At 32.8% G+C, this 17,920-nt stretch overlaps 1 non-coding gene and 2 pseudogenes across 1 annotated transcript; all 3 read left to right on the top strand.

The window, feature by feature from the left end:
* The first annotated feature begins 2,551 nt into the window (after positions 1-2,551).
* Positions 2,552-2,623, top strand: TRNAQ-CUG (transfer RNA glutamine (anticodon CUG)). Its single transcript has one exon. It is a non-coding gene; the product is annotated as a tRNA-Gln (tRNA).
* A 3,475-nt stretch (positions 2,624-6,098) lies between these two features.
* On the top strand, positions 6,099-7,095 carry LOC125876178 (uncharacterized; annotated as a pseudogene).
* A 5,535-nt stretch (positions 7,096-12,630) lies between these two features.
* Positions 12,631-15,915, top strand: LOC125876180 (F-box/LRR-repeat protein 13-like; annotated as a pseudogene).
* The last annotated feature ends 2,005 nt before the right edge of the window (positions 15,916-17,920 follow it).

A 17,920-nucleotide genomic window follows, 5' to 3' on the forward strand; every position in this document is an offset into this window, starting at 1 on the left:
AAAGAATGAAAATAAAGAGAGTGTAACAAATGCCTCCAACGGCAAATGAACATGCTGCCCAATTCCAACGTTCACTGGAACGTTTCTGCCAGCATTTTATGACCACTAAGTCAATGGCCAATTCATGAGTAATTAGGCAATATTAAGACACCAAAATAATGAGCAAATTTAATAAGAAAAATAATATTAAAATGCTCAATCACTAACAAAAAGTATAAAAGAAGACAGAGAAAAGTTTTTCAATAATTAGGTTTCATTTGGTAACCGGTTAAAGTTAGGTAAGTATTAGTAATTTTGCAATTAGTTAGAGTGAATCTATGTATTATTTTACGCAAGTAATAGCTGTGCAGGGACTAATCATTCATGTATTAGTTATTTTTTTATTTTTCTTTCGTTCAAAGCTATTTCACAATAATACATATATAGATTCCCTTATAACCTGTACATGTATTAGTTATGAGGACTTTTAAATTATCAATCAAACGATATATTAGTTTTATACATGAATAACATGTTTCATATCTACCTATCAAACATTATATAAGATACGAAAATTAATACATAAATTAGTTATTTCTTATTATCGAGCTACCAACTAGGTGTACACCAAGGAACTTCCTTTGAGTTCGTACTAATCATTTACTCAATTTATGGATCAATTGGACTTGTTATTTTACAAAGAGTAAATATTGTGTTAATTGACAAAATTAAGGTGTGAGTCAATAAAATTATAGAACTATATTTTGGTTCACATAATTATAACGTATCCTCACCAATCACCATAATATTATAGCATTCATGACAGCAGGACTAGAGATTTGATTGACAATTTTTGAAGGGACCAAAGCTTTAATCATAACCTGAATTTACTGTTGTATTTAATATACAAGTTGTGCATTTTATTTGGAGATTTGGCCTAGCTATTATGTTGCAGAAAACAGATCATATCTAGCAGAAAATAGATCATATCTAGCCTCATAGCAAATAAAAAACAACATCTAGCATTGATAATGAAATGTATCCGCAACAACAACATATTCAGTATTGATTCACAAATAAAGTATGGTACGAAATGAATTGGCCAATAGAGCTCCTCTAGAGTTCACATACATAGCATTCAAAATGTCTAACGTGTAAGAACCATTGGATCATGTGAGATATCTAGATTTGTACGGAAGGAGAAACACTCACACAGAACCTTGCAATCTTCAGACCTTATGAAAGATATTCCGAACATTGTAGGGAATTCAGAATTTGAAGTTTTGAGACTCACATAAAAAAAATACAAAGAGAAACAACACTAATAACAACAATATATTTAGTATAATCACACGTGTGGGGTATGCAGAGGATAAGGTGTACAAAGACCTTTTGTAGAGAAGTTGTTTTGGATAGACGTTCGGCTCAAAAGGAAAGTTATTCAAAGTATGGTTGTAAGAGAAATCTAATGAGAAAATATCAAGATACAAAGCAAATAAAATAACATATATGGTAAAACACATTGAATAAATTAAAAAATTAAGTGATTACTGAATATTATGTACTACAAATAAGGAGAGGAGATGGGGTTAGCCCGTGCCTTTTGCAATAAGCCAATAACACTCGATTAGCTACTAACTTTATAATTCTCGACCTATATATCTAAGGTTACAATGTAAATACAAGGAGTAACAACACAACACTAGAATTGGATACCTGACAACCATGTTGTACTATGTCAGAATCTTTATATACAGAGTAAAATTGCATCATTATTACAGAAGGCCAGCAAAAGAACAGAAAAGTGGTTACAAAATAACAGGTTCTGCACTGACAGAAATTCTATGTACATGATACTTGCTGTCTCCCATTCAATGGCGAATCCAGAATTTTTATAAAAGCGTGTCAATAATTACAGTAAAAAAAAGTAATTATAATATGAGCTCATAAATGGTGTCAATGGTTATAGTAAAAAAGTAATTATAATATGAAAATTTTTGCAATCCCTTACCCACTAGACTAAAACTTTTACTTATATCAAGAGGTGTCAATACTTATATATATTAAACCAAAATTTGACCTCTAGATACAATATAATAATTTTCCGGCGAATGACACCCCTTTGGCCAAGGTGGGTCCGCCCCTGCTCCCATCAACATATATCCACCAAAACATAGATAACTAATAAGAAATCATACACTCTACTGAAATAAATTTCGTTAAAATCAGCTATATCCAAGCTTGATTGGCCTTTCACCCCAAGCTACGTTTTCCACATACTTGGTTTCAGTCCTTTAAGGCTGCTAGCGCTCTCCTCAACCTGCTCACGGAGGCATCGATCGGTTTCGAATAACAAACTTTTGTGTTTAAAATCCTCAAAGACATGCCCAACTCTTTACAATTGACAAAATGAAGAGCATGAGTAGCATTGGATTAATCTGTATGCATCCAATTTGGCAATTGGGGTAATTTTGTCAATTCTGAGAACTTGGGGACCGATACCGAAGTCTGAAAACTTCGGGGTACGTATTTTTAATATATAAATATAATGACAGAGAAATTATAGCACAAAGGTTCTATGGTCTAGCGGTTAGGACATTGGACTCTGAATCCAATAGCCCGAGTTCAATTCTCGGTAGAACCTTTCTTTTTTATTCTTTTTATAATTTTCGATTCGGTTATACCAAATCTTCCTCCTTTTCTTATAGCAAATTTCACATTTTAATAAATCAAAACGATAATTAGTATATATGAATCATAATAGTTATATTAGGATTGATAATATGTACATTTAACAGTTTATAGAATATATTTTGTTAGTAAGTTTAAAACATCTATCTCTACTTGATCACGTTTAATACATACAAAAATCAACAGCATAAGAAATTTAAACAATATCATTTTCATAATCAAGATAAATTGTGTTAGGCTTGTGCTACAATCATACCGGTCAATAGCTTGTCCAAATTCCATCTTAGATTGTGAGCAAAAAACTTTATACTTATAAACTAAAATCTACTATATAAGTAAATGGATACATAACTCTTTGTTTGGATGGTTATTACCTATTGTATTGTATTGTTTTTTTTTAAGTACAATGCTTGTTTTGATAGTTACTTAATTTTTATTGTATCGTCTAAATCCATTGTTAGGTAAGAACGAAAAATATCAATTTTGTGTAACGCCCGATTTGATATGATCGTGTTGTAATCTTAATATTTTATTCACATTTTATCTTTACTTATTATTTAATAACCCTATCTTATCATTTACCTTACCTTTTCATAGTAGTTGTACCCCATACCCTAGGTTTCTTATTAATTGGTTTATCTTTCAAATCATAGTAAATTGAGTAAATGACAAATTAAAGATTACTTACTACTAGTCCTTACAAGACTTTCTAGATGTCAATACATAACAGTAGAAGTTTAACAACACCTAACAACTACTAAAATCACGTTTAAAACCAAAATTAATAATTTAAAAAGGGTAAATAAAAAATAATAAATACTATAATAACGTGAAGAGAGGACATGTACTCCATAATTATAAGTTTTCTAACCGTAATTAAGAGAGAAAATATTCATTCCATAATTAAAGGCTTTCTAACTGTTATATATTTCTCTCCCTTAATTATCTCTCAATTTGTTTACTTGGGTTCTACTCTCCATAATCCGTATTTTGTTCTTGTTCTTTTATTTTGCAATCTAATATTGTACACTCAATATTGATTCAGCATGGAGGTCAATGGGATTTAGCATATTTATTTTAAGGTTTTATAATATATTCTTGTGTCCTTATTTATTTGTTTTGGTAGCGTTTTTGGTTTCTTTATGTACTACAATTTCGTTTAAATGCTTTTATAAAAAAAATGTGCCTATCTTCTTTTATATTGGATATAGATATTGAAAACAAGTTTGTTTTTATTTATTTATTTTCTGCAATTTAGATGTAGATGATGATTTCTATTTATTAATAATGAATCTGTTCTTATACCTTGATTGTTTAAAACGGTTCTGTCTTAATTTTTTGAGATAAATATTTTGATTATTACGTATAATTCATGCCATCAAATTTAAATGAATCTATTATATGATTTTGATTTATTTTGTGATTTCACTAATTAATCAATCAACTATATGATATTAGTATGAATTGTGATTTCAAACAAAAAATTATAAATTGTTTAAGACTAATATTTTCTCATAACTAATTATATATAAAATTGGTTCATAAACTTATTTTGAACTAGTCTATTGTATTAATTTTGTATGATATCTAATTTTTAAATATGAATTTTCAGTTGTATTATATTGATACACATATTCAGGTTTCAAGAGATGTGTAGAATTTGAATTTGTTGTATAATTATGATTTAATTAGTGGTTTCAAACAAATGTTTATAAACTATTTAAGATTAATATTTTTTTCCACAACTATTGGTGTATATAATTGGTTTATAAACTGATTTTTATAAAAAAAAAAAAAAAGTCGAATTAGTCTACATGTATCAATTTGGTATAATATGTGGTGTTCAAAAATAAAACTATTCAATTGTATGATATTGATATATGTTCACGTTTCAAAATATGTTATATAAATTGGTTACTATCAATGATTTTCTTTCAAGTAAAGAAGTGTATAAAAATTGATGTCTCTATATATGTATTATATAAAATGTAAGGTACCAATTTTTAAAAAAATATTAAAACATCAACAAGTCATTTAAAAAATTCAAACACCTATTTTAATATCTTGAAAAATGAGGATGATACTGTTAATGAAAAAAATTGAAAAAAAAGATATCTTGAATTTGGTTCCCTTTTTCTGAGGATAACAAGAGCTTTCAATTTTTTAATGAGAATGAAATTGGAAAAATAAATAAGTAAAAGTTAGAAAAAGAGAAACAAACTAAAGTTGTAATAGAGTTGGTGATTCAGTAGTTTATACCAATTCATACATGATTTATATCTGATTTTTTTAAAAAAAATTGGGATTTCAAGTAATGATTGATTTTTTTTTTGGAAGACATGAAAAATTAAAATTCCTAGTAGTTAGACAATTACCTTGGTAACTGCCATAAAAACATGTATTTTATTTTCTCTTTCCAACATTAAATATGAAAATAAAAATAAAAATAAATAAAATTTAATTAACTAAATTAATGTGAATTTGTTATCACTCGTAATTAAGTTTTTTTATTAGTAATTTCTAGTTAGTAGATTTATATGATGTAATATAGGATCTTAAATACATACATGAGGTAATTTTTCCATATATTACGTAATGATTCAGAACGATTCAATCTATCCAACTATTATAGTTATTTAAACAATAGAATACAGAACATACAATAATAATATATTATGAATTAATATGTCACAACCATTCAAACAAAATGTTGTAATTTTTTTAAAAATTAAAATTGAATAAATAATTATTCTACTCCTCTATCTGTTTAGATGGGCCGTTAAAGTTGGGCCGTTGGGGAAGCCCACAAACCGTATTTGTTGCGGTAGATTTAACAAAGTTAGAAGAAAAAGCTCCTTTGTTCTACGGTGTAAGTTTACTCGAATCAAATTCAAATTTTGAAAGTTTTAATTAGTCACTTGTTAGTTGTAGTTACTAATTTTTGCGAGAAATACTCTGATTGTTATATGGAATCAAAATTTAAAATTTGATTATAAGGTGTGAAGGTAGAGGTCGCAACTTTGCGTCTTAGTTACACAGGCTTTTTGTTATTCTTGGCTATTGTTTTTTCCAAACTACTTTTGCTCAAACTTCTACTTCAACTCAAATCATCTCCTCTCAATCTTCTTTAGGTCTTTCGAATACTCCAACTATTTCAAACATTAAAGGTTTTGTACTCGTTGAGCTGACATACTTAATTATCTTACTTGAAAGAAAGTTTTTCTATGTCCCTAATTTACTACCAAAAATATTTGCCTATTTGGAGGTGTTACAACCATTGGTATGATTGAAAATACTCCCTTTGTCCAACAATAGTTGTCCACTATTGACTTGGCGCACCCCTTAAGAAAATATAAATGAAAGGGTAATTTTACTATATCATCCTTTGGATATAATAAATATAATGTCTTGAAAAATGTAATAGGGAAATGACTACAATTAATGATAAGGGTAAATTAGAACCAAGTGTAAAATTATTCATGAATTTCATAAAGTGGACAAGTATCGTTGGACATCTATTTTTAGCATAATGAAAAATAACTGTTTCATTTAGTTCATTGAATTTGATTTTTTTTTTGTTAATGACAAGAAGACCAAGCAAATAATAATTTCAATAATCGTCTTACCTTCCTATCAAACACAACCTTAATGTAATTGAGTTGTACAGAAATAGGCAGACTATACAAATACAATTTTACAGACAAACCCAAAAGACTTGCCTTCTTGACTTACTTGATGAAGTTGTTAGAAATCCGTGAGAGGCCCTCTGAATACGATTGTGATGTTGACGAACTCTTTCTTCGAATGATAGTTAAAGATTCTCCGACAAAAAAGCTGGTAACCAAATGGATTTCTTTTGCCTAGGAAAAAAAAGTTAAAATGCTATCTCTTGGTTTAAAGACGATTTATCATAATCATTACTACCTGCATGGTATTGCATTTTGCGCTACTACATTAGTTTATTTGACTATATCGGATTGTGAGATAACTAATTGTTCATTTGAGCTTCTTGCTCTTAAGTTTCTCTTTCTATTCGTTGTTCTCATTGAAGATGATGATTTCAAGGATCTGATTGCTGGTTGTCCTCGAATTCAAAAGTTACGTACTCAAAAGTTGCACAATATTGTAGTTTCAAATCATGAACTGAAATTTTTTGGAGTGAATCTTGATTGTTCTGATGGTAAAATACGTATAGAGTCTGCAAATCTCGAATCACTTGAATTTATTTCATTCAGCATGGACTTTTGTGAAGTAAAGATTACTTCCAAACACACCCTTAGTTTAAAAATGACTCATGAGCATTTTGACTTGCGCAATATTGCATTTGTAGTTGCTTCATTTGTTGATTTAAAGATCCGGTGTTGTGAGATTTCAAATTGCTCTTTTTATGCTCCCTACTCGAAGATCCTGCATGGAGGAAAATGATTTTAGGGATCACATTGCTGGGTGCCCGCGAATGGAAGAGCTAAGCATTGAGGATACTGCATTTTCCTTGTTTTTTATTTTCTCGTGTTAGATTGGTCAAAATGTTTTGAAAACTATTTTTCAAAAGAACTTATTTTCCTCTAAATTTTTTTTAAAAAATGACTTATGTACATAAAATACTCTTTCAACCTCACGAACCCAAACTTGGTATCTAACTAGAGACCGATGGCGACTCAGGTCGTAACCTCGACTCTAATCTTGAATTGAGATCAGAGACCTAACCTTGAGCCTGAATCTGATCTTGAGGGGTCAGATTGAGTTTCAACTTGAGGTCAGGTCTCTTGGGTTGAGGATCAAGTTAATATGGGTCAGGGATCATGTCTCAAATCGGGGCGGTGGACAAGGTTAGGGTCGTGTCTCAAGTCTAGGTGGGGGACAAGGTTAGGGTCGTGTCTTGGGGTCGTTGGTAGGGTCATGTCGGTCTGAAGTTTGAATTTGTGTTAAATAGAGGGATTCACGGTCCGGTATCATAGTATTTCCCTAAAATATATCTAAATTATCTTTTTATTAACCAATCATAAGAAAATAAGTAAGAAAATTATTTATTTACATACGAGACACATCTAAAGGCCTGTTTGGAAAACCACTATGATAATTGGATTTTGTGTAATTACTAGGGGGATTCAATTAACTGGATTTCCAAACAGACCCTAATAGAGAATTCTCATATATGTAACCCAAAACATTTTTCATCTTCCTAAACCTAATAGTTTAGCATTTTACCACCGCTTACTATGTGGAGCTGATACATGAATAGTTACAATTCCATGTGTTAGTTAACTTCAGTGAAAGTTAGTTAGTAACAAATTATGTTTTTAGCTTAAAAGTTCAAGTTAGTTCAATTCAATCACTATATAATTTGTAATCAACTCATTGTACAAGATATATGAAATATACAGAATTCTCTTTCTCTTTCTAATCTCTCTCTTCCTGTTCTTCTTCTTCTTCTTCATTAATAATTATTTTCTCGAGAAATTCTGAAACAGTGCTTCGATCCTCGAATTCATTGTGAATTCCTGCAATCGAATAACATTGGTATCAGAGCAGTTCTATCCTTAGATTTTAATGGCGATTAGGCAACCAACTAGACTTCAGAGTTACAATTCCTCTGGGAGGATCAGTGATCATAGAATGCACAGTAAGCCAGGGCTATTACCAACACCAAGCACTAGTCATTCGGGGACACATAAAGGCGTTAATAGGAGGACCTTGAGTATCGAAGAGATGAATGACAGAAGATCTAAGGGCCTTTGTTATTTTTATGATGAAAAATATGTTTTTGGGCATAAATGCAAGAATGTTAAGCAGTTATATCTACCGGAGATAGAATAACAAGAACGAATGGAGGTAGATCTAGTAATAGAGTTGGATGGACCATTGGAGGGTCAAGAACTGGAACTTGAAAAATCCTTGGAGCAACTGAAAATCTCTATTCATGCCTTGAATGGGTCTTTGGGATTTAGGACATTGAGGATCACTGGTTACCATTCTAGAATGCCATTGCACATCTTAATTGATAGAGAAAGTTCACACAACTTCATAGATCCAGAGCTAGTCAAGCAGTTAGGGTGCCAGACCAGATCTATTCATCCTGAAAGGGTTGCAACAGCCAATGGAAATGATATGCAAGTGGACAAAATGTGCACCATTTCTTGGTTATTACAAGGTGCTGAGTTCTCAGCTGATTTCTTGTTATTACCACTAGGTTCTTGTGGAGTGGTTTTAGGTGTTCTGTGGTTGTTGACTTTGGGAGATATCAAAATGAATTTTCGGAAGGTCACAATGGAATTTTATTACAAAGGGAAGAAATATTGTCTGAGAGGAGCAGGAAACCAGATTACATCTTCAGGAGCTGGGAAGTTGGCTAAAATCTCAAGTAATCAGTCTTAATTGTGCATGATACAAGTAGTTCCATCTAAGTGTAATGAGTTACAATTGTATGCAACTGAAAACAAGGAGGCATTAGAGACAGACAACTGTTTGTTTAGCCTTTTACAACAATTTCACCCTTTGTTTGAGGAGCCTACTCAGTTACCCCCTTCTAGAGGTGTTTTTGACCATAGAATTGTGCTACAACATGGTACTGAGCCTATGAACAAGAGACTATATAGGTACCCCTCTGTGAATAAGGATATCATTGAAGGGTTAGTACAACAAATGCTGGATCAAGGGATAATTCAGCCTAGTTGTAGCCCATTTGCTGCTCCTGTGGTTTTGGTTGGAAAAAATGATGGCTCTTGGAGGATGTGTGTGGATTATCGAGACTTAAATAAATACACTATAAAGAATAAATTTCCTATTCCTATTGTGGAGGATTTATTGGATGAGCTTGGAGGATCTAGAATTTTTTCTAAAATTGACCTGAGATCAGGTTATCACCAATTGAGAATGGCAATAGACGACATACCAAAGACTGCTTTTAAGACGCATTCAGGTCATTTTGAATACCTGGTGATGCCCTTTGGGTTATCAAATGCTCCTGCCACATTTCAAGGGCTTATGAACTCTGTCTTTCGTTCTTTTTTAAGAAAGTTTGTGTTGGTTTTCTTTGATGATATTCTCATTTATAGCAAGTGTATGGACGATCAATTGTATGATAAGACAAGTAAATGTTTCTTTGGGGTGTTAAAGATAGAGTATTTAGGACACTTCATTACTGAACAGGGTGTATCTACAGATCCTCAGAAGGTTGAGGCTGTACAAAACTGGCCTACCCCCACTACTCTTAAACAGTTGAGAGGGTTTTTGGGACTCGCTGGTTATTATAGAAGGTTTATTCAAGGGTTTGGTATCATTTGCAAACCATTAACTNCCCTTTGGGTTATCAAATGCTCCTGCCACATTTCAAGGGCTTATGAACTCTGTCTTTCGTTCTTTTTTAAGAAAGTTTGTGTTGGTTTTCTTTGATGATATTCTCATTTATAGCAAGTGTATGGACGATCATTTGAAGCACCTCAGTGTTGTTTTTGAAGTAATGCATCAACATTAATTGTATGATAAGACAAGTAAATGTTTCTTTGGGGTGTTAAAGATAGAGTACTTAGGACACTTCATTACTGAACAGGGTGTATCTACAGATCCTCAGAAGGTTGAGGCTGTACAAAACTGGCCTACCCCCACTACTCTTAAACAGTTGAGAGGGTTTTTGGGACTCGCTGGTTATTATAGAAGGTTTATTCAAGGGTTTGGTATCATTTGCAAACCATTAACTGATCTCTTGAGGAAAGATAGTTTTAAATGGTCTACAGAGGCAGATGTGGCTTTAACACAACTTAAGGACAAGTTGACTAAGGCTCCAGTGTTAGCACTACTTGATGCAACTAAGACATTTATTGTTGGGACTAATGCTAGTGGGAGTGGTATTGGAGCAGTTCTCATGCAGAAGGGCCACCCCATTGGTTTTATTAGTAAGGCTCTATCTCCCAGGCATAGGGCCTTGTCGGTCTATGATAGAGAGTTGCTGGCTATTGTACATGCTATCACTAAATGGTCACAGTATTTACTCGGGCAAAAATTTGTAATTAGAACTGATCAGAAGGCATTAAAGTTCTTGATGGAACAAAAATTGCATACTAATTCTCAGTTGTTGTGGCTTACCAAACTTATACCTTTTGATTACACTATTGAGTACAAAAAAAGAATTGAGAACCAGGTGGCATATGCCTTTTCACGAGTCACTAGGGCTGAGTTATTGGCTCTAGTCATTTCCCCAACTAAAACTGATCTCTTTCAGGCTATTGAGGATAGTTGGACTTTAAATCAAGAGCTCAAACAACTCATTGAGAAATTACAAGTAAACCCTGATACTCATATGCAGTTTACTTGGATGCAAGGTCAATTGAGAAGAAAGGGAAAACTGGTCATTAGAAAAGTGCAGAGTTTACGGACTGACATTATGACTTTATGGCATGCTAGTCCACATGGGGGTTATTCAGGTGTTGAAGTTACTCTCAAAAGACTATTGACATTGTTTAATTGGAAGAATATGTAAAATGAGGTGAAAGAATTTATACAGAAGTGTGATGTGTGCCAGAGAAACAAATCTGACTTGGCTGCTTACCCTGGTCTCCTATAACCATTGTCTATTCCTGATGTAGTTTGGTCTCAAATTAGTATGGATTTTATTGATGGCCTACCTAAGTCATATGGTTATGAAGTAATCTTGGTGGTAGTGGATCGACTCAGCAAATATGACCATTTCCTTCTAATCAAACACCCTTATACAGCTCAATCTATTGCTAAGGTGTTTTTAGACACAATTGTTAGGCTGCATGGATTACCTGATGCTATTACTAGTGACAGAGATATTGTCTTCTTGAGTTCCTTTTGGCATGAATTTTTTACATTGCAAGGGGTTCTCTCGCATACTTCTTCAGCATATCACCCTCAGTCCGATGGCCAAACTGAGGTACTCATCAGATGCCTGGAGACCTACTTGAGGTGTTATTGTAATGATGATGCTTCTAACTGGTTTTCTTGCTTAACAATGACTGAGTATTGGTATAACACATGTTATCATTCAACAATTCAGACAACTCCTTATGAAGCTCTATATGGTAGACCTCCTCCATTGCACCTCCCTTATCTACTAGGTGAATCAGTTTCTGCTGTAGTTGATGGTACATTGGTGAATTGAGAGTTTAAATTTCAACTTCTGAAACATCACTTGAGGAGGGCTCAACTCAGAATGAAACAACAGGCTGACTCTCATAGAAGTGACAGGCATTTTGAAGTTGGTGATTGGGTATACTTCAAAGTTCAGCCTTCCATAAGTTGGCTGCTAAGTACTATGGACCATTCCAGGTTCTTAAGAGGGTAGGTCCAGTTACTTACACTCTCTTATTGCCTAGTTCAGTGAAGATCCATTCCACAGTCAATGTTTCCCTATTGAAGAAGTGTTATGAAATTCCAGCTCAGATATTGTATCCCCTGTAGTTGATTTAGCTAATCCACACTGCCTTAATCCTGAATTGGTACTACAGAGGAGAATGATTAAGAAGGGTAATAAAGATGTGGCACAACTTTTGGTTAAATGGCATGGGTTACCGGCAGATGCTGCTACTTGGGAGTTTGCCACCACTTTGAAGACAAGATTTCCTTTATTTGATCCTTGAGGACAAGGATCTTGTATTGGAAGGGAGTACTGATACATGATTAGTTACAATTCCAAGTGTTAGTTAACTTCAGTGAAAATTAGTTAAGCAGTTAGTTAGTAACAGATTCTATTTTTAGCTTAAAAGTTCAAGTTAGTTCAATTCAATCACTATATAACTTGTAATCAACTCATTGTACAAGATATATGGAATATACAGAATTCTCTTTCTCTTTCTATTCTTCTTCTTCTTCATTAATAACTGTTTTCTCGAGAAATCCTGAAACAGTGCTTTGATCCTCGAATTCATTGCGAATTCCTGCAATCGAGTAACATGAGCAACTTCTTCTGGTTCATCTAATTTGAATCCCCTCCGTTTGAAAATGCTGAAGAGAAGAAGGTATCACGGGCATAAAAAACCCCCAAAACAACCTAAAAATTCGGTGGACGGAATTTCCAACTTGCCAATCGAAATCATCCGTGAAATTCACTCTCGCCTTCCATGGAAAGATGCAGTCAAATTAGTATTTTGTCAAAAAATGGCGAAGCACTTGGGCTTCTCACCCTAGAATTTTGTTGGATGAAATTGATTTCGGTGCCGACTATTCAAAATACAGTGTTACAGACAAAGCCAAAAGAGATGCCTTCTTAGCTTACTTGATAAAGTCCTTAGAAATCCGTAAGAGGCCCTCTGAATACAATTGTGCAGTTGAAAATCTCCTTCTTCGAATGACAGTTGAATATTCTTCTGCTGAACTGCTGGCAAACAAGTGGATTTCTTTTGCCTTCGAAAATAAGGTTAAAATGTTATGTCTTAGTTTAAAGACGATTTCTCATGATCATTACTATTTGAGTGGTGTTGCATTTTGCACTGATACATTAGTTGATTTAACTATAACGGATTGTGAGATTAAAAATTGTTCATATATGCTCCCTGCTCTTAGGTTTCTGTTTTTATTTGTTGTCTGTATTGAGGATCGTGATTTTAAGGATCTCATTGCTGGATGCCCTCGAATTGAACAGTTACGCGTTCAAGAGACTGCAAAGTTGCACACTATTGTTGTTTCAAATCCTAACCTGGAGTTTTTTGGAGTGCATCTTCCTTGTTCTAATGGTAAAATACGTATAGAGTCTGCAAATCTTGATTCACTTGAATTTATTTCATTCAACATGGACATGTGTGCAGTAGAGATTACTTCCACGACAACAGTACGAGAGTTGACATTGCAAGATGCTTATGACAGTAAAACATTGATGCATTTTATAAATAAATTCTCTCTACTTGAGAAACTTGTGATAGATGGTTATAGTAACTTATGTGAAGTTGGGATTACTTCCAAACCAACAGTGCGGGGTTTGACATTGTGTAATATTAATGACAAAGATTCAACATTGTTTGATATTGATGCCAAAGATTTGACAATGACATGGATGAATTTTGTAGACAAATTCCCTCTACTTGAGAAACTCATCATAGATGATTGCAGTAGGTTGCAAGAACTTCATATTTCTCAACCAAATTTGGTTAGCTTGGTGCTGAAGGATAGCATTGTGCGATGGGAGGTAAGAATAGATTCACCCAAGTTAAAATCGTTGGAGTATAAGGGTGGCCTCACATATTTTAAGGGCAGAGAAGGTTTACAAGAATTGGAATTTGTTCGGTTATATTTAGATCCCTCTAAGCTTCATGATTACTGGTACAGTTGGTTTAGAGATATGTTGGAGTTGTGTGCTCATTCCAAGCGTTTGAGTTTGATCTGCGATATTGAAGAGGTAACCCTTTTTTCCCCTCTTTTTTGTGGGACTCTCCAGTCCTCCATATGCTTACGAAGTTCCTTAATTGCATGCCATACTGCATTTTCTTGATGCCCAACTCTCGAACCCTTGCCAGAAGATCATATATTGACAAACACATTACACATCAACATAGGTTAGTCGGATGAAAATTATGAAACCGTAGAAGTTGATAAGTGTAATAAGAAGAAATGGTTGCATATTAGCTTACTTTCCCTTTTGCTTATAAGCTATCTTTGGATGACCTTATAAGAAAACATCTACTGTTTGATGTTTTTTTGTATCTTTTACTTTAATATGGTGGCCTCTAGTATTTTCTTGGTATAAAAGCTTCTCACGAGTTGAAATTTGTTCAATTTTATTTATCACCAGAAAGCCATAACTTTTTTTTGGTTCAAAGGCCTGAAGAGGCCTGGATTCATAAATAAAAATAGGTTTGAAAGCCATAATGCTTGCTTGTACATTTGGTTAAGAAAATTGGAGTTTTTTGCTAGCATTTGAATTTGATTTGTGTGTTTGTACAGGTTAACCACTTAAAGCTCATAGATACATCTATGTCAATCATCTTTAATGTTCCTTTATTGCATGACAAAACTTTTTCTTGATGCACGTCTCCAACTTCCTAATTCTTACTAGAGGATATATCGAGACAAACACGAAGAAAGTGCTTGCAAATTAAATTATTGGTAACACATCAAAAATAGGTTAATTGGATGAATTGTGACGAAAGCTTTGATTTGAGAAGTGTAATAGGAACATAGAGTTGCATACTAGCTTACTTTGCCTTTGCTAATTTTTATTTGTTTCTAGTATTTGGTTTCCAAGACATATATATAATCTGTTTTTTGGTTATTGTTATTTGCAACTGTGACTTGATAGGCTTCTTGACATACACTAAATGCAAATGTTAATATATTGCAAATTAATGTTTGTTTACAATTTTGTCGATCATTTCGGCTTCAACTTGATATAGAGAATTTGAAGTTGAACAACTTGTTTGAGGAGCATCTCAAGGGAAATAATGGTTTTCACTCTTTACTCTTTTGCAACTTCAACGTCATATAGTCTTGTTATCAACATCAACTAAATGTTGTCCAAATGGGACACCAAGACGAGTTGCTTTCGATTATACGATTGTTTGATTACCAATCATTCTGAGTTGCTTTTGATGGTTGTCAGGTTGTCCTCATTCCTGTTGAGGTAACTAATTTGTTACCAGTAGATGATATCAAGAATCTGGAGTTAGAAATTATTTCACAGCATGGTACTTTTGAAGAGGTTATAAATGACTTCATTTGGATTCTTCCAGATTTGAAGACTTTGTCATTGACTTTGGGTTCCACCACAAAATTCATCGAGGTAATCTACAACTCCAGTTGGCTTTGTCACAATTCTAAATTCTGTCATTGTGGTTAACTTTTGTCTGGTCATTTTGTGCACATTAAACTTTCATAACAACTAGTGTTGGTAATGTCACTGCACGACTCACTAAAGAGAGATTATAGATTAGCTAAGGATAAAATTTTAGGATATGAGTGAGAATTCATGGAGAACTGTTTTAATCTTATCAGGTTGCAAGTGTTTTTCCTATGTTTTTATTTCTGTCTCTGTGATTGTACTTGACAAACTTCATATTTATTATATTGCAAATGTAGTTTTCGTAGAGGAGAATGATGTGAAGATGGTCTCAGCAGAAGTTGTACACAATCAAAAATCTGATCAGAGAGTATGTTTTCTTAGAATTAAGAACTTCTTTTGGAACTCCATATTATCAGAGGTTGAAGCGAAGAGATTGGAGATGTTTTGCAACTGTTATCGCCAAACAATTGCTCCATGACTTGGTCAGTCACATTGGTGCTGGACCACTTTTTTGAAAGAATGGTTTTGTTGAAGTCATTCGGAAGAAAAGTTAATGTGAATAGCATGTGTAGGGATAGTAGTTATTTGCTCGGTTTCTTTTTGTGCATGTAGTTTTTTTGGAGAAGAGCCTCAACTCTTCTGTGGATGTGCATTCTCTCTTGAGAACTCTGTGCATACCCTACTAACTATTATCAAATATTACTACTCTTATTAAGGGCAGATGCAGCTCAGAATTTACAAGTTCATTCGAATGCAATATCTTTATTCCAGGTATATTATGTTATAAGGATTCAGTAAATCAAACGGAATGTGGTAGAAATTTTAAACTTTGAAATCTTGAATCTGCCTTTGATGGTTATTAATCCTTGTGTGGAGGGGATGTTAATCAGATCTGTCTCCGTTCAGTGTCTTCATAGCTTCATTAGGACCATTTTTCGATCAATACACATGCAATTATCTGGAACTACATGACTACTTATAAGTTGAGGCTCAATTGGAGAAAAGCTGATGAAGTTGCTAAAAAAAAATAAAAATTGTTTTCTTTGGTAGTAGGTTCAAAATAGTTCCAGGTATCAACTGAATATTTTTAGGTCTTTTGGTCTCTGTTAAATATTTACAGAACTCTGCTTGTTATATTAAATTGAAATTGTGATGTTTTTCTAACCAGAAACACACAAAAAAAAAATTGTCAAAATTTCAGAAATCACAAAACCAAAAGCAAACATTAAAGACGAGAAATAACAAAAATTGCATCAGACTCTGAAAAATTCCAAAAATAACACCAACTACAAAATCTGACTTCCAAATGTGAGTTCCTATTAACTGTCGTACTATGTCAGCACTACTTAACTTTTGTCTGGTCATTTTATGCACATTAAACTTTCATAACAACTAGTGCTGGCAATGGCATTGCACGACTCACTAAGGAGAGATTATAGAATGAATGAATAAGGATAAAGTTAAAATTTTAGGATATGAGTGAAGATTATAGAATGAATGACTAAGGATAAAATTGTGCTTGACAAACATCATATTCTATTTTTGCAAACGCAATTTCCTCATAGAGGACGATGTCAAGGGGCTCCCAGCAGGACTAGTGTGCAATCCAAAATTGAGACACAATGATCGGAAGAGTATGCATGCTTTCTTAGAATTAAGGACTCTTTGGACTTCAAATTACTGGCCAAGAGATTGGAGAAATTTTGTAACTGTTGTTGCCAAACAATGGTTCCATGACTTGGTCAGTGACTATGGTAATTTGAAGGAAAAGTTAATGCACATAGTAATTGGCAGATCTCACAGAGATAATGAGACCCTGAAGCATGGCTTTAGGTCCCAGAAAAGTATAAATAATTATGTATTTATCGTTAGTAGTCATTGAAATTTTCTTAATAGTGGAAAATTTTAAAATTATGCGATGTTAATATATAAATATAAAATAGCTATGTATTTATCGTTAGTATTAATTGAAATTTTCTTTAAGAGTTTGTTGTCCATCTTTTATCAATTATCATGTACATATTTTCAAAGTTTTATCATTTTTTAAAATACAATAGATGCAATTATAATTAAAAATTATAGGCAATCAAATATGCTCAATCAAACATGTATTTCTAGCTCAAATTAATTAGATTATCAAATAATTAAACTTTAAAAAGTCATTATCTTAACTTTGAACATCTCCTAATTAAGTGTAACAATCCCTACAATATCTTAAATCTATTTTAAAATACTTTTAAATAGTTTTGATAGTTTGTGTAGAAACTGATTGAATTGAATTTTTTTTAGAAACATTAATCAATAAGAATTTATCCAAAATATAAACATGTGTGGTGTTATGTAACATACAATAATTTATATATACATATTTGTCTCGTAATTATACTGCCAATTGAAAAAAAAAAGAGAGATCTATTTTAAAATTATTATTAACTATCATATATTTTAAGAATTTCTAGGAATAAAAATATGGGCAAATTACATAAATCACATACTTTTAAGGCAAAATTATAATTTATT

Source organism: Solanum stenotomum, chromosome 9 (genome assembly GCF_019186545.1).
Source record: "Solanum stenotomum isolate F172 chromosome 9, ASM1918654v1, whole genome shotgun sequence".
NCBI lineage: Eukaryota > Viridiplantae > Streptophyta > Magnoliopsida > Solanales > Solanaceae > Solanum > Solanum stenotomum.